Here is a 10,688-nt window from a genome sequence, read left to right on the forward strand (position 1 = left end):
AGCTTCAAGATGGAGGGATGTTTCTTGACTTCTTCTTTCCCAAAAGCCGTCCAGAGGCAGGATCCGGTGGCGGCCAGTCCCTGGCACTTGTATTTTGGGTAACAAACCCTCTCTTCCACAGCGGCTCTCTCTCGGCCTTCGTCTCGGGGCTGGCTTCTGAGAACTTCACAACGGAAGAGCAGTCCTCAACCACCAACCAATGACTCCACAAATATTAATTGAACACCTACTATGTGGAGGGAATTCAAAGAGCTGTAAAACACAGTCTCTGCCTTCAGGAAGCAACCAGAATGTTAAACCCAGCCTGGAGACCTGGCCCCTCGGTGGGTGACTTTGGCACTAATTCCCTATGTGATCTTGAGCAAGTTACGTCACCCCTCAGGCTTCTGTCTCCTTGTCTATGAAATAGGGGCGTGAGCTAGGCCATCTCATAGGTCCCTGGCAACCGTCATGTGTCTGTGACCCTTGATCCATGGGACGTTTAAGGGTCCATGACTGGTCCAGGCAGTGTTTGCTAAGGGAACACTGCTGAGGAGAAGTCCCTTGGGCAGGGAGTTGCCTCACAGGGAGTGGGGTCTAAGTGTGCCTGGTGGGTGGCAGGGAGGAGGTGGTGTTCCAGGTGGAGGAAATGCACAGGCGGGGCCTAGAAGGGGGGACACCCGGGGACAGTAAGGAGAAAGTGACTGCAGAGGGGCCTTGCGTCCATGCGCAGGGAGCAGAGACAACACCGGAAAGACGCTTTGACTGGAACTTCTGAGAAGCAGGCATCCTGTGGGGGCCGTTAAGCACAGGAAGTGTGAGATGAGACGGTATCTAAGAAGATTCATCTAGTTACTTTTACAGCCGTGGAGGAAAACAGCAGCACAAACAATCACAAATGACAGATTATTATGAAACAATGTGGCAGACTCTGGAACATCCCCAGTCTGCGGGCTTCAGGGCTGCTGGCAGGGCCTCGGCGACAGGGAGAGGGGCAAGGGCAGCGGAGGGAAAGCAGGGCCCGGCATCCCCTCTCATTCCAGCCCGAACTGCAACAGCACGGCTCGCACGGGATGGCTACCTGGGAGTTCCAGATCCAATTTATTTTGAAACAAGAATTCAACAGACCTCAGTTGAACCATATCAATTAATTACAGAAATAAGTAGCCAAACAAATGTGTCAGGAGGGCGTTGTTGGAGGATTATTTGCTGGGCATGCGCCTCACACCTCTAGCTGAGATGACTGCACATTGTCACCTGGGCGAGGCCGGCTCTGACAAAGCCTCTGACAAAGGTCTCAGGAAGAGCACAGATCTAGAGGGCGGCTGTGCCCCAAGCCCCAGGAAGTTACCAAAATGGTCTCACTCCCTGCACCAACCAGATGCAATGGACTTGCGACTGTTAGGCCCCGAGAGCCTGCCTCAGGCCCCTGTCAGGCTCTCGTCCTGACCTGATTCCCTCCCCAGATGCTCGCCCCCCCTCCTGGTAGACCACCAGGGTAGCTCTGGGTGGGGCACTGTCTCCCCCCTACTCTCCGTTGTCTGTCCCCCTAAGCAAACATTCAAGAGCATTTCACTCTGTAAAACCGACCAGGGTCACCAAAACAGCAAGGTTGGGGAAATTACACAGGTTCTAGATTCTTCCAGATATTTTGGCTGAATCCCCTGGCTCCCGGCGCCTTCACAGGAGATAATAACTGCTAAATTCTGCCCTCCACACTTAGTCTTCAATTGTCTCATTGACGGTCTCTTCTTACCACCTGCTCTCGGCTGCCCTCATGGCAGCTCCTTACCTCAGGTGTCCTCCCCTTCCCTCAGGCGTCCCTCACCCTCGGTCCCACGTGGCGGGGCTCCCTTGGAGGACTTGCTCCAGTTGTGCTTCCACCTGCTACTGCGTGCATGACCTTATACTAGGCGTTCTGGTTATCTGTCACTGCCTAACAAATCACCCAAAACTCGACAGCTTAAAAAAGCAAGTCTTTGTTCTCTGTCATGGTGTCTGTTGGTCAGAAATCAGGGAAGGACTCAGCTGGGTGATTCTGGTGTAGGGTCAGTTGCAGTCATAGGTCAACGGAGGCAGGAGGATCCACTTCTGAGGTGGTTCCCCTCACATGACTGGCAAATTATTGCTGGCTCTTGGTGGGCAACTCAGTTCCTGTCCAGGTGGGCCTCTCCACATTGCTGCTTAAGCATCCACTGGCCTCCCCCAGAGTCAGGAAGCCAGGAGACCAGGCCAGGGGCTGCGATGGCTTTTACGGCCTACCTTGAGTGTCATACACGATGCCTTCTACCTTATTTTACTGGTCACACCAGGCAAGCCCTGATTCCGTGTGAAAGGAGATACACCAGAAGGCAAGGGTCATTGGAGGTGGGCCCAGCCCACAAGAGAGGGATCAGAAGAAGAGGGGTCCCTGCTTGAGTCATTAAGTTGTTTGCGACCAACTGGGGGGGAGAAATCTTACGTAATCGTACCTGTAATACTAAGGAGATAAATAATAATAATAATGACAAGGCAGACAGCACATGCCCTGGAATGCAACGTACGGATTGAGTGAGCAAGATAGATACAGACTCTGCCCTCTTGAGCTTGTAATCTAGCAGGAAAGGGAAAAGAACAGGTTTCACATAAATAATTGCACTTGGCATAAAATCCTATCTCCTTTACCTTGCCTCTGTCTATTCTTTTCTTCTACTACTCATCTTCTCTGTCATGGAGCTGCAACCACTCACCTTTTCTCCAATCCTCCAAAAGACTAAGCCTCTCCCTGTCTCAGGGCCTTTGCACTTGCTGTTCTCTGGAACACTCTCCGGGTCTTTCTCACCATCCAGGTCTCTGCACTTTGTCGCCGCGGGATCTTCTCTTGTGTATGTGTCGTCCGCCTCCCCCAACTAGCACGTAAGCTGCGTGACAACAGAGACTCGGACCTCCCACATTGCTGCGTGTCCAGACCCACGAGGATAGCACTCGTTACAGAGTAAGTGATGACTACATGTTGTAATGAGTGAATGAAGTACCCACTTTCGGGCCATGTTCTCAAATCGTGTAAGGTCCTCCCTCGAGGATAATGAAAACGGAAGTGCCAGCCCTGCCACTTGGCCATCTCGGACAGCTGACTGTGCTCTTTGTACTTCTCCTCAGGGATGGTCCTCAATCTCTGACTGCCTTCACTTGGCTTCCTGAACAACTCCCCTCTCCTCCAGAGAAAGGGAGATTCCAGCCCTGGTTTGCTTCAGCTTTCCTGGGCAATAAAAATGTTAAAAACATTTGCTCATGAACATCCCAGCTTTCCTGCTTTTCAGGAGAAAGACTATGATAAACAGAGACCCCATGCATATTTATTTTGAAAATATGTTTTTTAATTTGCCAGCAAACGGACGCTGCTGGTCTGCAGGTCCTTTCACCTGCTGTGGCGTGCGATTAGCGAGGCCTTTTCTCTCTGGGTGGCAGTGCCAGCTAATGGACTCGAGCTCCCTGTGTATGTTTATCTTCTGTTAATTAAAATTTTGCCACGTCTTCCTCGCAGCCCCTGTGCCCAGCAAGGCTGAGCCTTGGCTTGTGGCACTGATCCGGGCTGGCAGGCTGGGAGGGGGGCGGTCATCCTATTAAATATTAATGCAAAAGGGCAATCAGGCCTGTGGGCTTCCAGCCCTGAGGTTCGCTCCCTGGGAAGTCACGAATCAACGCCAAAGCTCGATGCCTGTGACGACTCTCCCTGCCAGGCTTGAGTCAGCATCGGATGCAATTTTTCACAACTGTTTTTTGACAATAAATCTGAGCAGAATTCTGGGAGATCTCTCTCAAAAACGGGAATGAATTGCACGCACATCCACCTTTGAAGGGGATGTTAACCGTCACGTGAAACTGGGCCTTGTACGTGATGAACAGGCCAATTTGCCAGCAACAATTTTTGAAGTTATGGGTCAGGTTAAGACTAGCACTTCAGACGTTAGTTTTGAAAATCTGCCTTCGCCAGGAATGGGGGAGGATATTAAGGACCGAGCTGGCACTCAAAAGCTCCATCGGCCCCTTTTTGAAAATGTGGAAGTTGCTCCCTACAAGCTCACCTTCCCATCCCCCCTTCCTTCAGTCCCTGTTAGTTAAGTCCTGGCTGTGGAATCATGTCTGCAGACACCTTTGCCAGCAAACTTGGAAGAGAAGCAACGCACTCTGTTGTGGGTTGAGTTGTGTCTCCCAGAGCAGTAAGTTGAAGCCCTAATCCCCAGGACCGGTGACTGTCACCTTATTTGGAAACAGAGTCTTGGCAGGTATGATGAGTTAAGATGAGGTCATCCTGGATTGGGTGGGCCTGATCCAACAATTGGTGTCCTTATAAGAAGAGGTAACGGTGTTAAAGAGACACAGGGCTGGGGGGGTGGGGGGAACCACCATGTGATGTCAGAGGCAGAGATGGGAGTGATGTGTCTATCAGCCAAGGAAACACCAAGGATTGCTGGCAACACCAGAAAGTAGGAAGAGGCAAGGAAGGATCTTCCCCTAGAGCCTTCAGAGACAGCATGGCCCTGCCAGTGATTTTTTTTACTTCCAGTCTCTAGAACCTAGAGGATAAATGTGAGTTGTTTTAAGGCGTCACTCAACCCCGGGCCCTACTGCTGACCGCCCTCACTGACTTGCCTTCTGCCAACCCCACTGATGTGTTTGCTCACCCTGATTCCCTCCCTTTCTGGGAGGTTATCAACAATAAAGTCCCAACGTGCTGGAAGACTTAGGAAGTGGGATGTCAGGCTAAGGAGAAAACCTCATCATACCTCACGTCTTGCAGATGAACTTTGAAACCTCTCAGTCCACATTCTTGCCTAAGCGGAAGTCAGTGTATGTAAGAAGACGGCTCTTTGATGATGGAGGAGGCCACTCTGCCTCAGGGGTCATCACTCCAACTTCAGGTTTCCCTGGCAGGCATCACAGATACACGGACAGTGAGACTTTGGCATGACTTCCTACTGACGCCAGCACATATTCTGGGAATTGAATTCTTACTATCACATTCCTTTGTGATAGTTCCTACCATTCTTACTATCACAACTCTTTGTTTCTTCTAAAAACTGAATGTGACAACAACAACAAAACCAGCAACCAAGATTCTACGATATTCTGTTGTCTTGAGATAGCCGTGGGAAGAGATATTGAACTTGCGGTCACAAAACTTGGACTTGAATTCCAGCTCCTCCCACCCTCACAATGGGCTTGCCAGGTGAGTGTGATCGTGCCCCAGTCACATGCGGCAGGACGGACTGAGGCCGCCCCTCCCACCTGCAGAGAGACACAGTCAAGGAAAGGAGCTTCAGCTTGCTCCTTGTTTTGCTGAGTGGGGCGCACTGCTGAGGGCAGGCATGAACTGCTCTGGACGACAGAAGGGGTTTTAAGAAGTCCTAGAGGTGAAGAGAAGGGAAGAGAGAGAAGATGATTGGCAGGGAAGAGGAATTTGGGAGATGTCTGATGGAGAATTGATTTAATTTCTATGGTATGCTGTGTGATCTGTATCTTCTTCCCCACAACCCCCCAAAAGATTTCTAGCTAATAAGTTATGGAATTGGATCTGCTTTGGGAGGCGGGCATCAGGCAAGAATGAAGGTCTTCTTGGATTGGCCTCGTGAGGATCCAATCAGCCGATAAGGGGCTGATCAGGAGCTGAAGCTCAGAGACACTGAGTGCCTTGCTCAGGGTGACACAGTCCTGGGTTCTGAAGTCATATCTGTGTGACTCCACACCCGTGTTCTTTCCTCTAACGCAGGGTGAACTTACCAAACAATTTCAAGCCCAGGAGGCAGTCCAGATTGAAAATTAAAATATTCCAAAATGAGGGGCACCTGGGTCGCTCAGATGGTGAAGCATCTGCCTTTGGCTCAGGTCATGATCTTGGGGTCCTGGGACCAAGCCCCAAGTGGTGCTCAGCAGGGTGTCTGCTTCTCCCCCTCCCTCGGCCCCTCCCCCTGCTTGTGCTCGCTCTCTCTCTCTCTCTTAAACAGTCATCTTTAAAAAGTAAATAAATAAAATGAAATATACCAAAATTTTTTGTATAAATGCCCTGAAGGGCAAACAATAATCACTTACTAGTTGTAGTTTTCATATGGCTAAAGTGTTGCAGTCTGAAGCTTCGCCTTCTGTTTACTGAGCATTCACTAAATGCCAAGCTCTTTCATGTGCATGATGTGATCTGATCTTCTAGTAGGCCTGAGAGGCAGACATTTTTATCCTCATTTCACAAATGAGGAAACATTAAAGAGTGGCTAGCCCAGGTCATTGCTGGGAAGCAGCAAACCCAAGACCTAAATGCCAAAGCCGTCTCGTTTATTTACTTTCTGAGTAGGTAATATACACACAGAGTACGATGTTTACCAAGGAAAAGGCCAACAGGGAAAAGTGTCTGTTTCTTCCTTCCCCTCAGTGACCAGGCTCCCTTCACTGCCACGCTCAGGTCACCCACTATGACCAGTTCTTTTTTTTTTTTTTTTTAATTTTTTTTTTTAAGATTTTATTTATTTATGTGACAGAGACACAGCCAGCGAGAGAGGGAACACAAGCAGGGGGAGTGGGAGAGGAAGAAGCAGGCTCCCAGCAGAGGAGCCCGATGTGGGGCTCGATCCCATAACGCCGGGATCACGCCCTGAGCCGAAGGCAGACGCCTAACAACTGCGCTACCCAGGCGCCCCACTATGACCAGTTCTTGAGTGCCCGTCCAAGATACCCTTGGTATTTACAAATAGACCATGTTCTTCTGATAGCACGGTTGCCTCCCTCGGGGAAAAAGAACATCGAAGTTAGCCTGAGGAGGCAATGCCTTCCCTCAGCCCTCCAGGTAAGCTTCTGTTTAAACCTTTGGAGCTCAAATACCCAACGGAGTATGTTTTTGTGTTTTCCTGGGAGCTGGTGGGGTGTCCTGCAAAGAGCATGGGGTCTGGAACCTCACGGCACCGAGTTCAAGTTCATCCCCAGAGGCAGGCGACTTCACCTGCTGGAACCACTTCTGCATCTGAGAACTGCAGGCACAGGTCCCACCTACCTGCCGTGAGCCTACCAGAGGAGAGGAGAGAGGTAAAGCACAGCCTCCTTCCTTCTCCTCCTGAAGGGGAGCCAACACGTTCCCCCGTGCTCCCTTCAGAACCCAGAGAAAAGGAAAAGCAGACTCCCAAATCTACACGCTGTTTACTGATCAGCTTTGACCTAATTCTACTTCAAAGCGTTTCCGTCCCCTTCCTACCGCCCACTACCTCCCACCCGGCCACCAAGTATCGAGAGTACACGAAAACGGGGTCAAATGGGAACCTGGAATGTCCAAGCCTTCGAGAAAGCAGCTGTTTGTTTGTTCACGTATTACCCTATTTTCGCCCCCGTCTTGTTGATTACAAGAGCCGGTGGGGAGGAGGAATCCTCTGTGCTTTGGTCTACACGGTTCTTTTCCACCCTTCATTTCACCCCCCAACAATGCTGTGAACACAGCAAAACTGTGGTTCAGAGGCTCATGCTGCTGGGAGGCACGAGGCAGAAACGGGGCTAGAGCCCAGGTCTGCCCCCACCCCCGATCGCCCCTCCTCCCACTGTCTCTAGAAGTCCTTGCCGTGTCATCACTAATGGATCAGTTAGGACGCCCTGGGCTGCCAGCAACAGAAAATCCAAGTCGCACTGGCTGGCGTGACTGGAAATGTAGAGGTTGGACGGCCTCAGGATCAGCAGGACAGTGGCTCTGGGCTCCTTCTCTGCTCCCCTCTTGCTTATTTTCCCCCCCTCTGTGTATTGGCTTCATTTTCAGGCTGGCTTCCCTCATGCCGGAATGATTTATTGTACTCCAGACTCCACATCAACACACCCCAACGTGCAGAGAAAAGAGAAGTCTCTTCTTGTGTCCCTTTCACGAGTAAGTTAGATTCTTTATAAGAAGTCCCAACAAACAACCCCCTTGTGCCTCATTTTCTCAAACTGGAACAAATCTTGTGGTAGACACATCTGTCATACCTGTGGCTGCTTGGGCTCTTTTCGGCACTCCTCCTTGTTTAGGCCAAGTTCAAAATTATAAGTCCCACCTCCCTGAGGCAGGAGCCAGACTTCGCTCTCCCAACACAGACATGGGTCTTTTACTCAAGAGTTAGTGATGCAAGAAGAAAAGCAGGGACTGTGTTTCTCCTCCTATCCCTCCCCTGCCCTCCCCCCTGCATGCCTGCCCAACACACACACACACACAAACACACATGCACACGCGCACACACACACACACACACACACAGAGTGGAGACATCAGTGGCTACAGTGTACAGTCAAGCTCCCGGCACAGAAGCATCTAGAAGGCAGTCTGTAGCACATGCATCCAGACCTCGGTGTCGGTGGTAGTTTTCTCGTTAGCTCTGACCTGTGCAACGGTTTGGGCCAGCTTGGCCTGGAGCCTGGCTTTCCCGCTCTCCCTGTGATCTCGTGAGCCCCCCATTGTCCTTTCTGTAAACTTTGGAAGTGCTGAGTCACCCAGACTCGGGCTTCCGTTGCTGCAGCTAAGAACTTGATTGATGCACACACCCGTTCCTGAGCGCACGGCCGGGGCTGGACCGGGCCCTCTGCTGACCGGCCTACACCTGACTTCCTGAGCCAATGGCCGGTGAGGCCAGTCAAGCCCAGCTCTGAAGTTCAGGGTGCGGTCCGCTTCCCAGGAAGCACAGGGGCACATATGGGAAGCCTAACTAGAAACCGGGATTACGTGAGAAAGGGGGACTCGCTGCTTCGTGGGCTGCCCACGACACCGCCGAGCTCTGCTGTGTGAGAGGTTCTGTGGCTGACCACACTCACCCTGAAGCCACTCTATAAGGCAGGTGTCACCCCCACCTTACAATCGTGGAAACAGCCACGGAGACACGAAGTAACAAGATGATAGAACGCATAGGCTGGAATTCACACCAGGCCTCTTGGACTCCAAAGTCACTGACACGTTTACACACGGATTCTTTCCGCTCACAGGTCTGCGGCTCAGCAGTGGCTCTCTCGCGTTTGCCTCCAGCTGCCGGTTGGGTTCAGGTTGGCTCCACGAACCTCCTCGTTTCCCTTGGACCGCGGGCTACTCAGGGACCTCCCAGAGTGTCAAGGTGGCGAGGAGATGTTCTGAAATTGGATTGTGCTGTTGGTTGCACAACTCTGTGAATTTCCTAAAACCTGCTCAATGATACACTTCCGAAGGGTTGAATTTTATGGTATGTGAGTTACATCTCAATAAAACTTTTATTTAAAAATAAAAACCCTAATCAAAGCATCTTCTGGTGGAGGGCGCCCAGCGAAGGAGGCGGCCCGGGCTGCCCAGAGAAGGATCACTTGGAGCACCAGAGAATTTGGTTGTAATCCCAGGTCTGTGTCTTGCCAACCTCAAACGTCAGGCTTTTGGGCTTCAGTTCCTTCATCACTAACGTGAAGAGGCTTATTAGAGCCATGTTTCCCAAGCTTTCATCAATCGTGAACCCCCTTCATGACTTTTGTTCTGTCACTGTGCCAACCGAACGATTATTTACCTATTTTTGAAAATTAATTCACCTTTTTTTTAAACCTAACATCATTCTAAACAAAAACGTTCATAAAATCATGGGTTTGCTGGGCTGCTTGTATTTTCCCCAAACGCATTAAAATCAACGATGGGGCGCCTGGGTGGCTCAGTCGTTAAGCATCTGCCTTCGGCTCGGGGCGTGATCCCGGCGTTCTGGGATCGAGCCCCACGTCAGGCTCTTCCGCTGAGAGCCTGCTTCTTCCTCTCCCACTCCCCCTGCTTGTGTTCCCTCTCTCACTGGCTGCGCCTCTCTCTGTCAAATAAATAAATAAAATCTTAAAAAAAAAAAAATCAACGATAGCCGGCAAACTTAGAAATGTTCATCCACTCCCCATGTCACCTCCCATTTGGGAACCCTGACCGAGGCTTGTCTACAGACTAGCCCGCCGGGGAGAGGACAAGCCCTGCCTTTGCTCCTCCATCAACCCACCAGCGTGGACATTTAATCATTGCTTCCTAGGACACGGCCTTGTCTGTGGCCCAACCTTTTGCTGGCTGTGGGGATTTCTGGTCGGATCGAAGAGGAGGGCTGTCCCAAGGCTGACCCACCGTGAGTCCTAGGAGGTGCCTGCCAGCTGAACAGAAGCGGCCGCGCCCGGGATGGGTATTGTTATTCTCATTTTACAGACTGGGGAGAATCGCTCAGAAGCATTAACATCCCAGAAGAGGAAGAGGCAGGGCTGGAAACCAGATCTTTTCCTAATTCCCGTAGTTTTGTAACTGTATCATAATAGGCCCTGGGGCTGGACATTTTGGGGTGGATATACTTGCAGTCTCCTTGAAATCAGTCAACGCACATAACTGCCACCTTTGCCTGTGGGCGGGATCAGCATGCAGGAAGGTGACACAAGTGTGTCTTCGAAGATAAAAATGGTATGCACTGAATTTCTAGTATTTCTATGTTATCAGCAACCAATAGTAACCATCTCCCGGGACTTCCTCCATTATACACATCCCGCTTGCAGCTGCCAGTGCAAAATCTCTGTTCCCGCTAGGCAGGGACCATGTCTTTCTCATTAATTGCTGTATCCGCCACACTCAGCCCAGTATTCGGCGCAGAGCAGGCCCCTGAGAAGTCGGAGTGTAATTCACTAAGAGCCCCTCGCCTCAAAGATCCTCTAGGCCGGGGAGGTGGAATGGGGTAGACTGAGCCAAGCCCACAGGGCAGGATTCACCGCTG

Source organism: Ursus arctos, unplaced genomic scaffold (genome assembly GCF_023065955.2).
Source record: "Ursus arctos isolate Adak ecotype North America unplaced genomic scaffold, UrsArc2.0 scaffold_12, whole genome shotgun sequence".
Classification (NCBI taxonomy): Eukaryota; Metazoa; Chordata; class Mammalia; order Carnivora; family Ursidae; genus Ursus; species Ursus arctos.